Raw genomic sequence first — 16,078 nt, 5'->3', positions numbered from 1 at the left:
CAGGTGCAAATGTCTTTTGCGTCTAGTTTTCCATTCACAAAGTCAAAGAATAGCGAACAAGGTGTTCTGATTTGGTAACACTGGGGATAGGGTGTGTGCTCTTTGCTGCACGAGCCTTACATGTATGTGGGCCTTGATGCTGATCTGATCAGAATACTAGATGTGAGTTTAACACAGCACAGCGCTTCATGCAGACAGAAACCACAGGCACACTTGAGTGGCAGCTGGGGAAAGAGAGCAGGATGATATTGTTGCAAGGATGGGTTGATGTGGGAGAATAAATTTACACAATGACACACCCATGGCCCCATGCGCACACACACACACACACACACACACACACACACACGAATACAGGCACTTGTGCAAACACACGCATACAGATGCATACACACACAAAACCCCCTGATGTCAGCACATTTCTAGATGGTAAACACGCCTGTGAGCTGCTTAGCAATGCTGGTCAGGCTTCGGGCATTACCACTGTGCATGATGTGAGCGCACGCACACACACACTCACAGGGCTGTAAACATTAGCAGTAATTTCCCATTCCCTGTGCAGGGCAGGCTGGAGAGCAGTACATCTTCAGGGGGCTGAGCTCTTCACCGGTAATAATCTGCCTTACACTTCACACTGCCATGGAGATGAATCATGGTGGATGGGGTCAGCGTGTGTGATAGAGAAAGGGCCGTGGTACGCCACGTGAAGGCTGGCCTTTACGGTCCGTGGGTGTGTGTTTGTCTCTTTGTGTGCGTGTGAATGTGTGTGTGCAGAGGTGCAGAGAGGAGCCAAGGCTCTTGTTCAGGTATTGTTAAGGGACTGGACATGCAGTGGTCCTTTCAGTGGTGAGGACATGTGGACCAGCACTGAGATTTACATGTGCATCAGTGTAGAGGAGGGTACAGCGGATGTCCTCTGCCAAACAGAGTTTAAATACCTTTTCAGATGATATGTAGCTTGTTAAACAAAAAGAGCAAAGACAAAGAGTGGGCATCTTTATATGTATTGAGACAGCTGGGGAGCACAGGGGGAAAGTTCTCTCCAGCTGCCTAAATAATAACTTTCTTTCAGAAAGTAAAAATAATTTTAGAGTGAAAAGAAATCTGAGGCACTCAAGATGGAGATGAATTTAAAAACCTTTAATATCGCACGTTTATTCGGTTAAAACATGACAGCACGTTTCAGCTATTGCGGCCTTCATTAGGGAAAGTACAAAATGGTCACATTGAAGAGCACCAGAGGGACGTTATTTCAATTCTGAGCAGCACTCAATGCATATTGTTTTTTGACTAAAACTAATTTTATTCTGGAAACATTTTGTTTATAGTGCTGGCTGCTGAGTGTTTACCCCTATTTTTATTTTATTTTACCTTTACATAACAGTACATTTGTTTTCATGTACTTGCATGCTATCTCCCACACACAGTTTGTCCCATCCCTTTCCAGGCTTTTCAAGTCCAGAGCAGATGCTCTATACATAGCATCCTATTAATGGACTCCCTCGGGAATGGAGTGAGTCTGAACCACTGAAACATTGGGATGACTTAAAAAGTACTGAAAAACAAGTGTGAGGCTTGTGTTAAAACACTGAATGAACATGTATACCAAAATGCCTCAGGCACAGAAGTTAAATTAGTCTGGTTTTCTGAGGATCACATGTCTTTAGTTGTATCACCATTTCTGATTAATACGCATGATATCTGAGGAATTCTTTTAACTGCATTTCTGACACTGGTTATTAAGAGCCTGGCTATTTTCAACTGTATCACCTTCAAAATGAAATATTTCACTTTTGCTAATATTTCCATATTCTATGATTATTAACTATGTTAAGAAAAGACTTGAAAGAGAGCTTTTCTGTAGGCTGGAATATCAAGAAATATTTCTCTTTGATTCACACACACCAAAGTGCAGCCGGGCTTATTTTTTAGAAACCAACAGCTGAGATTTAATTAACCGTATGTGCACTGTGTGTGCTTGTATTAGTGAGTGCATGTTTTATGTGTGCCTGCATATATCTGTGTGTATGCGCGCACGCGTGTGTGTGTGTGCCTCTGTGTCTGTGTATAACTGCTTTGAGTGCATTCATCTGAATCGGTGGATTTAAATAAACCTTTTAAAATGTGTACACACACCAGGATTTGGCCTCGAGGTCCTTTCATTTCACAGAGAGGCCTGAAAACGCGCCAGCTTCATTACTGTTCATACCTTCTCTTTGTTCAACTTTTTACCTAAACGAACCCAAAGAGAAGGAAAAAATATTTTATTTCACAGCTACATCTGAAAGGGAGTTCGATGGAATGAGAATGAAATTGAACCTCCAGAGCATGACAAGGAGGAGACTGGCTCGGTTTCAGATTCATACTTTTTTCATCATCATTTCATCACTTTTTCATCTGTTAGGACGTTCTTGATTAGAGGAAGCTGCATAATTAAGTTAAACCATCATCCTTAATTTACCTGTGACGATGTTAACCCCTTCACCCCGGCTCTCGAGCCTGTTCTTACAAACATGTTACACACCCATGCTTTGTGCAAACCCCAAAAACTTCATTTTAAGTTCTAGCTGAGATCACAAGTTTTTCAAAGACATCACATATGTCATAACAAATTACACAGAAATGTGTGCAGTATAAAAAGAAGCACAAGACATCTGCCTTGTTTCCATTTGATGCAAATGTGACATACCTTGGCATCTCGGGTTTGCATATTTCGCTCAGAAAAGTGGCTTTAGCTTCAGTTAAGCATCAGGGCAGATGCAGAGTATCTATGTGAAATGGTGAAATAAAACAAACAAACAAACAAAATATATATATATTGAACTCGTAAAAGGGAGAGCCAAGAGAAAAGAGATAAGAGTTAAGGGAGTTGAACATGATAGTATGGATGTTGCCAGGTTTGTCGCAGCTAAATGTGAGAAGGGAAGAGGAACCAGAGAGGAGGAGAAGGCACTGTCCAGAGGGTGTTTCCCTCTGGACACTCATGATGTCAAATTGCAATTGATGGAAATAAAAGAATGCAGACTACTGGGACACAGGCCATAATTAGATGAAATGGGATTTATCTGAGACGACGCGGCATCCTGAGCCAGTTCTGTGTTGCGTGACGTTAGCTGTGACCTGACTGATGAGGACATGGCAGCATGACAAAGACTGGCGGGCGGGATGCCACAGCTCTGCTGTCATCTGCCACCAGCGCAGTCCCCAGTGGGTGCTCGCTACTGCTGCAAACCACTGCGAAAAAAAGAAGCGAGCCAGAAGCAGCAGTGGAAGTTACAGGTGAAATCTCTAGTGTCGAGGTAACAGCTTGTAGTTTTAATAACTTGTCCCCACATGATTTGTCGAGGTTTACATATTGTAGTACTAGTAATTGTGCACAGTGAAGGTTCCTTATAACTGATACCACAAGATGGTATACAATATTTCAGACTGACAAACCAAACTCACAGACAGTGAGCGTAAACTCCTCTTGACAGTATGCAGAGAAGCGGTGACTTTGTAATGCATGGTTGCTGAACTATTGCTGCCCTTTGGATTCTTCCCCAAGACAAACTGTCTGGAGAAATTAATTTCTGCTGTGTCTTCAGCCACTGGTAGCTAAAAAGAACAAGGAACAGTCTGATACTTGGATGGTTGAGAGACACAAGGGCTTTGTGCAACAATGCACTCAGCTAAACTGGCTAACGTACATGCCATTTACCCATAAATTCCTGGGTTTTCATTGTGGTTATTCACCTCTCTCTCTACTGTAAACAAACAACAAACAACATGATAGAAATACTGGGAAAAAAATTATATGTGTGTGTGTGTGTGTGTGTGTGTGTGTGTATCTATATCTATCTATCTATCTATCTATATGTATATAGATAGATAGATAGACCACTGAAATATTAGATAGATAGATAGATAGATAGATAAACTAGGAATGCACAATAACATCAGCATAATAATATCGGTATGTCATTACACTCAGCCGATATTGGTTTTAAAATGAAATATCAGTATAAGCCTGAAAAGAACCTATTTGTCAATATGACTTGCTAACATGTGAAATAGGTCAAATGTGCCCTCGATGTGGCTGCTATCAGGATGTTCTCAGAGAGAGTGTCATCTAAGCCTGTTTTGTATTAAAGAAAATGTTATGTAAAAATAAATATGGCATGTTTTACAGAGCCTAAATTGAAGTAGTCTTTTCATCTGTAATGAATTTGTAAAAGTCTTAGTCTATTTTGCCCACTGAATACATACATTTTAAAAAGCATTGTACTCTATGGTTGCATCTGCCCGTGGGCCACCACAATAAAGTAGGCAAAATAATATGTTAATTCCACTACAGGAGGGATTTGATCTTCTCTGCAGTTAGATGGAAAAAAACATGTGCATATAACAGCATTGGAAATTGGCTGAAAGAGTTGGAAAATATCAGCATATCAGATATCAGCAAAAAATCGAATATCATGCGTTCCTAGCATAAAAATCTCTCTTTGCTGGATAGCCTTCAAGAAAGAACTTGCCTGCAGCACTCAGGCAGGATAAACGCACCCCGCAATGACAACCACTGTACCATCACACCCAGCCTCTCTCGCATTGATCGCACTATCACTTTAAAAAGACCGGCATCCCAAATAATCAGGAATTCCAAGCAGAGACTACCACTGAACTGTGAGAAGTTGAGCCCCTTTTGCCTCACGTCTATCTTTCCTCCCAGGGATCTGTTCCAAATCAGCAGCTTACGGCTAGCCGCTAGCACAGCACGACTATCACTTTGAAGAGATCCCGCCATTTCTGATTGGGTTGGGGCGATCCAATTCACTGCCATGTCTGACAGCTGTGTACCAGAGTAAAAAGGGTGATGGAGAGCAGACAGAGTTAGAGAGACAGCCGCAGCGGCAGAGATGAGAAATCGTGAGGAGGTAGACACAGACCAGAGAGAAAAAAAAAAGTGGGGTGTGAGGAGAGAGGCGCCAGAAGATAGAAGGGAGGAAGATGGAAGATTGAAGTGAGGGTTGAATTGTGTCTGCAAGGGGAACGTGAAGGGAGAAAAACAGAATGAGAGAGAGAGAGAAAACCTTGGTTTAGAAACAGGGCCTTGGATGGCGAAGCTGACCAGCCGAGCGCCCGTCAACACTACGTCACATCAACACTTCTGATCAAATACAGGCTCACTGGCTAACCAGCTGGATGACAGAAGGATAAAACAAGACATGGCTGCCCAGGGAGGGTGTGTATGTGGTCACAGAAATAGAAATGCACTGTCTCCTTCCCTGACAAAAATACGTAATAATTTACATGTTCATCAAACGTGCAAAAGTGACTGGGGTTCAGGTGCATGGCTGACGGCTGCTGAGATTTCAAAGCTCAAGCCGGTCCAGCAGCTTTGTTTTGCTTTGGGGAAAATACCCTTCCCCCTCTCGAGCACTGCCAGCCTGAGGCTTCTTGCGGCTCTTTTCAACATTTCTAACCTTATGTGTAAGTTGTGTTGTGGTGCAAAAATATTGCCTCTAACTATGATAAATGAAATACAACTTAGCATGTGACTCCTGACATCTTGAGTCTGTATAGATGCGGGTCTTCATGGGCGACGGGATAACAGCAACACTTGCAGGTTAAGTTTGTCATATTCTGCTGCAAAACTGAGTAGCTTGTGTTTAATCATGGCTTCTATATTTATAGCAATTGTGTTTTTTGGCTTCCACACCAACACAAATCCCACACAAATACAGGAATACTGATTTTCACTGTACAGTGGAGGCTTTGGGTCTGTCCAGGGAATGACAAATGCACATACGCATACAAAATACTTTTACTCTGAGAAGAATTTACTTCTTTGCAAAATTGTTTCAGATGTTCATGCCAAACTGAGAGGTACTTAGAGAAAAAGAGAAAACTCATGCAAAGACATAAAGTTTATGAGTGAAAAAAAAAAGTTTTACTATTTTAACGATGTACTATTATTTATTGTATATTAATGCTTATTGTGACGATGCTTGGGTTTTGTTACTTTCATTCATATTTGCTGACAGGACTTTGGTAATAAATACTTCTGCATTTCACACTAAGAAAGCCCCTTTGAATTGCATTGAACTGAACTGAATGGAACCGAATTGAGAGGAGTACAGAAACAGAGCGAGAAAGACATTAGAGATGCATAGAGACAGAAGCAGAGGGTGTTTGAAGCTGCCTGTCTGACATCAAACCAGAGGGTTTTATAAAGCAGCTCAGCCTCTGACACCGAGGGCACCGGAGAGAGGCGGTCGGGATGGGAGTTGAAGGGGAGGACGTGGAGCGGCGAGGAGGAAGAGGAGTCAAAGGCTGCTTCTGTTCCACCCAGCGAGAGAGGAGAACTGACATAACAAATGGTACAATCTCTGTGCACTTAACATCCCACACCACTGCCAGTTCAAGAGCCAAGATTTACCACCACATATGTGCTGTATCTTTTATATGTAGTATGATGCCAGGGTGTAATTTATATATTTATGTGTCTTGTTTGTATATGCAGAGGAAAACGCATTCGTTTGACACTTGAGACTGAAGTCAAATATCATCATCACTGATTCACTGCTATCTCGCCCACTGCAGCTCCCCAACAAATCACAGTTTTGCATCGCCCATAGTAAAAACCATATTACGCCGATGCAAATGCGCTGTGGTGGGTGAGATGCGTGCAACTGGATTTAGTATCTTCGGTAACTCACAGGCAATACAAGCCGCCACTACTCATGGTGATCTACTCCGTACCAGTACACACATTACATCTTATGAATGGCTTGGGAAACGAGGTATTATGGTGGGCTGCAGTGAAAGAGCCCTGCGGCCATGGTTTAGTGAGTAATGATGCATGCATGTGTGTGTGCGTGTGTGTGTGTGTGAGAATGAGTGGGGGGGAGGTGTGAGCGGGGCTGTGTGTAGGAGTCGCTAGTTTTTCCCACACTCACGAGAGATGGTGTAGCATAGGACACGTGTGCTCGTGCCCGCGCATCCACACACACACATACTCACACACACACACACACACACTCATTCTAGGGAATTGGCCCGGCGATGGTGTGGAGGATGTGTGAGGGAGTGCGAGCGCGTGGCTCAGAGGCAGAGACATAAAGACATTGCAGGTACTGACGGGATGTCAGGGCTAAGATGAGAGGCTGATGCTGCAGATCAGCATGATTATTTCAGAACTTGAACCTGTGCTCTGCATTCATTATTTCCTCAGGGGTTATGATGAGGGGTTTGATGAGTGTTTGTGGGCATAAGTGAGTGTGTGAGTATGTGTGTAAGAGAGAGAGAGAGTGAGAGAGAGAGAGCGGAAGAGAGGGAGAGAAAGAGGGAGGGTGTACAGTGCATATGTGCAGTGCATTCCATATTAGCAGGGATAGACAGACAGACAGACAGATAGCTAGGTGGATAGATAGAGGTAGTTCATAGTGATGAGGCACACTGGAGTGCCTTGAGCAGATGACTATCCACTGCTCTCTCTTTACAAAAATCTCTCAGAGTATCATTCTAGATCTCAGGACAGCACATTAATCGAGTTTCAAAGAAAAAATAATTACGTTTCATAGAGCAAACAAACAAAAAAATTTTTGTCTTCATCATAATGGAACATGTTTTCAAAATATTTTGCGACATGTATATTGGAACAGCAGACAGGGGAAGACTGTGGGCTGTGGGTTGCTTCATTATTTTAGGTTAATAAAATGCCAGAGTACATAAAAAAGCATACACTGACTTGTTACTTATGGCAAACGATGTGTCATCTATGCACACACGATGCAAACACCGTTACAGCCCAAATGAGGTTCAGCTACGATGAATCCAACGTTTTGATCAGTAATACGGACATCTGGTGAAAATCTACTGTCGAATTTAAGAGGCCATATTTCAATTTGCAAGCTAAGGTGGAAAACCCATTCATGTTTAGCTCCAGTTGCTGGGAAAGTCTATTGCGAGTGCTAAATCCCTCTCTCGACGAAGGCGAGCATCACTGCTGACTGAAGCATCTTGCGAAGCAGAGCACGGCAGCCCGCTGGCAGCAGCGATGGAGTAACTAAGCAGGGGTGGACTTAACATAACAGGCGCTCAATGAAAACAAAAGCTCTGGCCCCGTCTGCTGAGCCTCTCTTCCTCGAGCAGAAAAATCTAATAACCGATGTTCCCTGCATCTCCTCTGCCTCGACCAAGGCTGACGCGTCCTTATTACAATAGATCGGCCTACATTGATTTGTCTTTAGAAGCCCGATTGATTTTCTGGTTTAGAGCACGACGCTGTGAGAAGTTTACGCTCATGGCCTGGTGGATGGCAAGACACCTGGACAGCGTGTGTGCGTGTGTGTGTGTATGAGAGTGTTTGAACGTGGAGGTGCATTACTGAGGGCACAATGGTGTGTGTGTGTGTGTGTGTGTGTTTGTGTGTGATATTGGTTTTGATGAGTGAACTTGTGCCAGTGCTTCTATTGGAGATAAACAAGGCTATTTGTCTGGCACTGCAGAAACTTGTCTGTGATAACTCAAGTGCCAGACATCTTTGGCCCTCTCATTTATCAATCACGGACGTCAGGATGCCACAACAGAACAAGAGGTTGCTGCCGAAGGTGGAGATACGACACCACGCCGCGCACGCTGCCTGTCATTTTGGTATGAGCAGAAAAGCAAAGTCCTCCCCGTGCCTGCAGCTTCTTTTTGGATCTAAGCTTGCTGAAGGGGCATTACCACCCCAAAAATGAGTCACTGCTTTCACAAGTAGGTGAATAAATAATAAGGTGCATGCAGCTGAACTCTCAGGATAAACTTCTTGATTATTCCACTCCAATGATGATTCTTCTTTCTGCTCCCTTTCATTCAAGATTTGGGAATGTTGTGTTTACAGTGTATTGTTTTTTTGTTTTCTTTTTCAATGAGTGAAATAAAATATAAAAATAAATAAATAAATATGCTTCACATTATTAACGTCCAGGGGCCTGAGCTGATGGTTCTGTCCAGATTGAGTTACGCTGTGTGCAGCGGTGAGACGGCGTCCAGACTGATCTGATCACAAGTGGACAGCGAAGACAGATCACTCTTCATGCCTGGTATTAACGTACATATTAAATGCTCCTCTCTAGTCACTAGTTGAAATCAGATTAGTGATCGACCTACGATTTGACAGAATTACCTCTATTATTTCTTTTCTTGCACTGATTGCTCTGTACCTTACTCCAACTCCCTCTGATCCCCCCTTTTTCCTCACCTCTACATCCTACGCTGTCACTGTCTTCCTAATATTCCCAAGCCATCCTATCCCTTATCTTTGGCCCATTAACAAAGCAGGTTTGCCCAACCTCTCTGTTTTTATTTTTTTATTTTTGGATTACAGACGAGTGCAGTCAAAAGATGGCCTTCTGTTATCGAGGACGCATTGTTGTTCACACTGCAAATGAAATGTGGCCCGTTAAAATTATTTCTCTTAATTAGGGAGTCAAAAGGGAGTCAAAAGGGAGAAAACTTTAATGTGGGCGGAGCAATGAAAACCATGAAGCGAACTAAATGCAAATATCCCCATTTTATACAAAACCTACACACATGCATTGGCGCCTCCCTTTGATATAACCTACAAATGCAGTGGGAAAGAGGCGCCAAGAAAGGTCATAGTGTGATGGGAACATAAGAGAGAGAGACTAGTGCACATTTTATTGATTAACCAGTCTCTGTGGGTCGCTGTGAGGCACCTATGGACCTTTCCTCTGCTGCAGCGTCTGTCAAACACAGCCGTGCTGCACAGATGCACAGGAGTCAAACTGAAGCCTGTTCTTCTTTTGGCAAAATCACGCTCCGCTGCTGTGGCCCTGTTTAGCACGCTGAGTTGGTGATCTGCTTAGGAAATAATTTATAAAAACATCTATCCTATTTTCTTTCACTTTGCTGGACTCCTGATACCAGTGCACATAGCTCGGCCCGGCTCAGTAAATCTCAGGAAACTTCAAATGTGCATATTTTAATCATTCAATATTTGCCCTTTTTCCTTTTGTTCTTCTTGTGCAATTAAAAAAAAAAAAGAGAGAGATTTTCTTATCCAGATGCGTTGAGCACTCGGTGCCAGAGACTTTGACACGGGCAGACTCTGTTGTTTCTGTCTCTACCTGTCTGTCAGCAAATGAGGCAATGTTTGTTGCTGTGTGTTTTCTTCAACACCCCCCTCGACCCCCCCACTCCCCCCCTCCTCCAATTAAATCCACCACTCATTTGCCCTTTCACTCTGTCTTCCCGTCTCTCATTCCTGGGGGCTAGGCAATGGTTCTTGTTATCGCTGAGGAGTGCGCAGGGGTGTGTGTGTCAGCTTGTGTGTGTGTGTGTTTGTGTGTGTGTGAATGTTTGACGACGAGGCGGCGGTTGTGAAAAATGAGGCAGGGGGTGGCAATTTATCAACACTCGAGCAGCGCTTGGCGGCATTCCGGCAGAGTGGAGGCGACGCAACGCAACGCCGAGGGTTTTTCTGTGTGAGGCCAGGCATGATGAAATGGATGCAGTTCTTCTGCGCCGCGTCAGACAGACAAGAGTTTAGATAGATGAAAAGAGAGAAACAGAGAGATGCGGCAGAGGGAGAGGTGAAGTGAGAAGGCGGGTGAGGGAGAGGGAAGGGTCTTTCCTCCATCTGCGGGCTTCCCCTTTGCATCGAGCACTTGCTTTACTCCCTCAGCACCTCCTTCCCTATCATCCCCATCACTCTATCAACCCCCCACTCCACCCCACCCCCCACCCCCCTCCCCAGTTTCTCCAAGAGGAGCAGGTCTTTAAGGGTTTTGCTCTACAAATGCGCAACTCACTCTCTCTCTCCTCCCCTTCTCTCTTCTCTATGCAGTTTGTATTTCTGCTGGCATGGAGACAGATGACAGAATGCCAATAGAAAGGGAGGAATGAAGAGGGAGAGAAACTCTTCCACAGTGCCATGACTCTCTGTTCACCTCCTTATCATTCACACACACACGCACACACACACACACACACACACCCTTAAACTTTCAAACCATCTCTTAATTTATCTCCTTCCCTATTATCTCTCCTGTCAGCCCCCTAAATCAGCACATACACTACATGTACACACTCACTCACTCACACACTCACACACACACACACACACACACACACACAAACCCTCAGCAATTGTTACATTCTGACCATTTCTCAATTTTTCTTTCCCTACCATCTTCCCTCCCAATCCCTGATTTCAAGACATTCTCTCTCTCTCTCTCTCTCTCTCTCTCTCTCTCTCTCTCTCACATACACACACACACACATTTGCTGTACACACACATTCAAACACTCACACTGTACGGTGTCAGCCCAGCGAGATGCCTGCAGCTGCCTCAGGCACACTGAGCTGCTTTCCCCACAGTGAGAGGAGGGAGGGACGGGAAGAAGTAAAAAAAGGTCAGGTGATGGAACAGAGCAAAAAATAGCGGAAGTGGAAAAATGGAACACCAAAAACACTAAGGCGAAACTAGCTTCATGGCAGTTTCTAGCTCGCCATCTGTTCTGTGTGTAAAGCTCACCAATTAAACAATGCAGTGAGAATATGCGCTCGGATTGGTTGATTGACAGCCAATCACAATGCAGGGCAACCTCGCCGCCCAGAAAAGCCAAAAAAGGACAACCTACACCAAACCTGGCACATGACAGCATGTAAAAGTTGCCTCTCACTCGTTGAAAAATAAAGTTACAGTGTGACTCCCATCTTCCTGCAGCTCAGACGGAGCGGGAGAGGGTCAGGACTGAGAGGGCAAGCAAGAAGCAAGGGCATAAAAAAATCTCATTTATTCTCTCGTAAAAAAATGAAAGCCTTTTCCCTGGTTCCCCAGTAGACCCAACATTTTGAGAAATGCAATCAGAAAATGTTGGTACTTTGTATGCAAGGACTTTGTTATACATTCAGTTCATTTGGGAATGAAATTATGTTTGTGTATGTGTGTGTGTGTGTGTGTGTGTGTGTGTGTGTACTGGGGTGGCTGGATGGTGAGTACATAACAGGAGCAGGAAAGGAGCATGACAAACATATGAAGGATTTTAAAGCAAAATGTTTCCATTAATTAAAATAAAAGATTGAAATTCATCACTTGCGAATACAGACATTAATTTCACAGGCAACAAAATATATGTAAAAAAAAAAAACAGCCCTTAACTTCTAAAATGAGCTTTTCATTCATCTAAGTACAGCATTTAAGAACGGATGTCACCTTTTTCTCTCATTTTCAAACTAAATATTTCATAGATAGAGGAGAATACAGAGGGAGGAACAGACAAGAGGGCTAAAAGATTCAGTGGGAAGGAAAACACTGTAATTTGGCTGTAATTGTATGTAGGGCGCACCGAGCGGAGTCTTACCCTGTTCACAAACAAAACGCAGAATGAGCCAGTGATTTCACTTTATTGCCAGAGAAGGGAGGAGTTGCGGAGAATGGATTAAAGAGAGTAAATTAACACAGAGCACACCACAAAAAAATGATGAAGGCGAGCCAGAGTAAACGGGAATAAATGAGGCAACAATAGAGGACAGTTTAAGAGGGCGGGGTGAAACAAGAACAAATGAAAGGAGGACATGGGAATACACAAGGAGAAAAGCCCGGGGTGATTCTTATCCAGAGATCAACTGCTAAATCATGTCTTCTGCTTCGATTTAGGCTCTGTTTCCACCGGGCATTAATGTAGGTATCGAGTAATCCAATCCCAAGTGGGCAGCTCTCACTGCCCCGTTCTATATCCAAATAAACATTTGCGCTTGCAAAGACCAAAAGAGTAGAATTTCTTGAGTTGAGGTAACAGGTATTTAATTAAAGCCATCCTAACCCACTCCAGCATTATTTCAGTGCACAGTCAATTACTAATGACGTGTTTTACAACTGTAAGTTACTACTGTCAATTTCTTCTACCAATTTATGATGCCATTCAAAATTTGAAGAAATACAATAACCAAATTGCACTTCACTTGCAACAACAGGGTTTTATTAAGTGCTGTGTAAATAAATACTATTATAATAATGATAATTACAAAGATCTGTATCAAAGCCTTCACACCTCTGACTTGATATACTGCATTTAGGAAATAGTCTATTGTGGGTAAATAGATTCACATTATTACAATGGGATGGATGCAGCAAATGCATGTTGTGCCAGAAATAATCTGATGCAGAAAATCAGTGAAATAGAGGCATCAGGCTCCAATTTTTTTCCTTCTGTTTATTTTTGTGTTCAAAATACACAGCAAAAGTTGGAAGTTGTTCTTAAAACTTGTTATGTGGGAAAATAAATGTCTACACACTGGAGTTTTTGATTCTCAACCCAAACCCTGTCAGGCTCAACCTGATCATGTCAGTTCAGGCTCAGATTATTTAATTATTCCTGTGGGGTTGAAAGGGCTCGGCGCCCTGCTTTGGTGGCTAAATCAACCTGAAGCTGGCGTTGAACTTGAATGAATGTGCAGGTGGGTTGGGGCTCCTCCACAGCTCTGGTCCTGATGTGTGTCAGAAATTACAGATGACGTAAAAACAAAAAAACAATCAACAAACTAAACAAACAAACAAAAAAAAAATTCTCCGAGGATGGTGAAACAAGTGTCAAGTAGACCGCTTGTGTTTTAATTCACTGTTATTTTTATTACGTTTTATTCTGACAGGACATGTTTTCTACTGGAAGACATTCTGTTGGGTCGGGCCGATGTTGAACTGGAGCGGTGCTTACACAGGACCTCAGTTCAGTAGATGCTCCTTCAATTTGGCGCGGGACGCCAGTTTGTTTACACTTCAAATGCGATGCAGATTTAAGTGTCCTGGGCCGCCTCCTATTGTGGCCTGAGCGATCGGATCTCAAGAGAACGCACTGGGTGCTGTTTACACCGGTGTGTAGTGCTGTCTGTTAGTGATCAGATCACACAGGACGCATGTTAATGCAGGGTGGAAACAGGGCTTTTACATCAAATACATCAGGGAGCATTTTCTTTCACCTTAACTGAGAGTAACAAACAGAGAGCAAAGCAGACTGTGAGACAGGTGAAGACCTACTTGCCCACATATTTCCCTGACCATTACATTACAACATTGGTGGGATATGAAGGGATCAATGTTAAGAATCTCAATTTAATGTGTGTGTGTATGTGCTAGAGAAAGAGAGAGAGGGGAGAAGAGAGAAAAGTCATTAAAGGTTTGCGGCCGTGAGTCACCTCAACATCTTTTATTTACTGCCCCTCAGAAGCAGAGCGGGAGCCAGAGTGGTTTGCTCTGCGCTGTGGCTCAGGCTGGGCTCAATGCCTCAAACACAGAGCCAGAGGCTACACTACCTCTGGATACACTGGTGGTACACACTCACACAAACATACACACACATGCACCTACAGCGGTTCGTCCACAAATCTGATTCCACAAGTTAATTTCAGTCCCTCCGGAGTGAAAAGTTGAGGTAGCGTGTTAATGTTTAAAAAAACGCCAGGCAGAAATGTAATAATATGCGGTCAAGCTGGAGTTATATAGAAGCTCTCGAAAGGAACACATGGTGGAGGGGAGAGTGATGAAACATTCACCGCCTCTGTCCTCCGAGTTAATACCAGCGGTGAACACTTCCTCCAGCAACAAGCTGAGTCCTTGTATGACTATAACTTTTTAATGAGAGATGCTCCCAACAGAGCTCACTGGTCCAACCTTGGGCCAACCACCTCCACAACACTTTGCCTGACATTTCGGAAATGTCTAGAAAAGGGCAGCCAAAATATGTAGAACAGCATGAAGTTAAAACCTCCATAATTTAACTGACTAGTTTCTTGATGGCCTATAAGGCTAACTGGCTCAGACACGGCTGTATAACAAATATAAAATAGCATTTAAAGTTGTTTAAAAAGCACTAATTACTCCATGCCACACAAGGAAAACTTGTGGAATCAGATTTGTGGACGGAAAAACTCATGGAGTCACATGTCTGAAGTTAATAATATTCAATTATAATGGCAAGTATTGCAGCGGACATCACATTCCCCACCGTGCTCCATCTTGTTCGCCCACCAACTACACAAAAAGGTTCAGGTGTTAAATACAAACAGCTAAAGCTAACCAAAGTTAATGGTGATAATTTTAACCGTAATATCTACCACACATTATCAAGTGGAAAAAATATACGAGGTTGTGTACGTATAATGACAAATACTGTAGATATACTTTTTTTTTTTAAACAAATAAAGTTGATCTATTTCTCTTTTTAATGTTTTCCAAGTTTTAGTGAACAGGACCTGTCTGTGGGTTTTCACATTCTACATCAAAACTTTTTATAGTCCTGCTTCTATGGATTATTCGTGATCAGATGCATATGAAAACAATTTATGGTCATGCTTAGATATAGCTATATTTTTTCTGCATGACTGTATGAGGTGATTACATTTATATATCCAGTTTATAATCAGACTGTGCATCTTCACTATTTATGATAATACATTACTAAGTGTAAACATATTTTTTTCTTCCTCTCCCATACAGGATTGTAAATAGTACACATTAAACTCGCCTGTCTCTATTTAACATCTGAAGGTGACTGTGTGGGTAGTGCAGAAGCACAACGGTGTGATATGTCCAAAACTCTCTTATAATTAAATATTATTAACTTTGGACAAGTGGCTTTTACAGTAGAGTCTTTCAGTTCATGCATAACATGCATATTCTTTTATGAACGGTGCTTTTCCTGTAGCCAGCAGTACCCAAAATAGGCGTCCTATATTTTTATTCATCAAATAGCTTGTCATGGTTATTTTAAGAGGGGGAATAGCAGAAACTACCTCAACTGCTCTCACATCCTGGCAGCAAAACCTCATGGACATGCAAACAGCAAACTGTAAAGCAAACTGGTAAAAATGTAATGCTGCATTCACACTGTGGTAGTATGCAGTGGCACGAATGAGATGCGGCAGTAGATGGCAAACCAAATATTCATTATCATCAGAAGAATGACAGTAAACTATAGCACGGCCAGCATTAAGTGCCACCTACTGCACCAGCCGACAGAGCTTGCTGACAGAGACTGAATTTTTCCTAACTTCTTGCTCTCTGCTGTGAAGAAATGTTGAAAATTTTAG

General features: G+C 42.8%; 1 protein-coding gene across 12 annotated transcripts in view; it reads right to left on the bottom strand.

The window, feature by feature from the left end:
• LOC115368159 (endonuclease V) overlaps positions 1–16,078 on the bottom strand; it is a 98,915-nt gene that overhangs the window by 45,064 nt on the left and 37,773 nt on the right. For 3 of the 12 annotated variants that reach the window (XR_003928991.1, XR_003928994.1, XR_003928997.1), the window contains one exon: positions 2,690–2,768. The exons of the other annotated variants lie outside the window; for them this stretch is intronic. The gene's annotated coding sequence lies outside the window, so the exon portion shown is untranslated. The remainder of the gene's footprint in view (positions 1–2,689; positions 2,769–16,078) is intronic. 12 annotated transcript variants of the gene reach the window in all.

Source organism: Myripristis murdjan, chromosome 1 (genome assembly GCF_902150065.1).
Source record: "Myripristis murdjan chromosome 1, fMyrMur1.1, whole genome shotgun sequence".
NCBI classification, from domain to species: Eukaryota; Metazoa; Chordata; class Actinopteri; order Holocentriformes; family Holocentridae; genus Myripristis; species Myripristis murdjan.
This window is presented reverse-complemented; position numbering and strand designations above follow the sequence as displayed.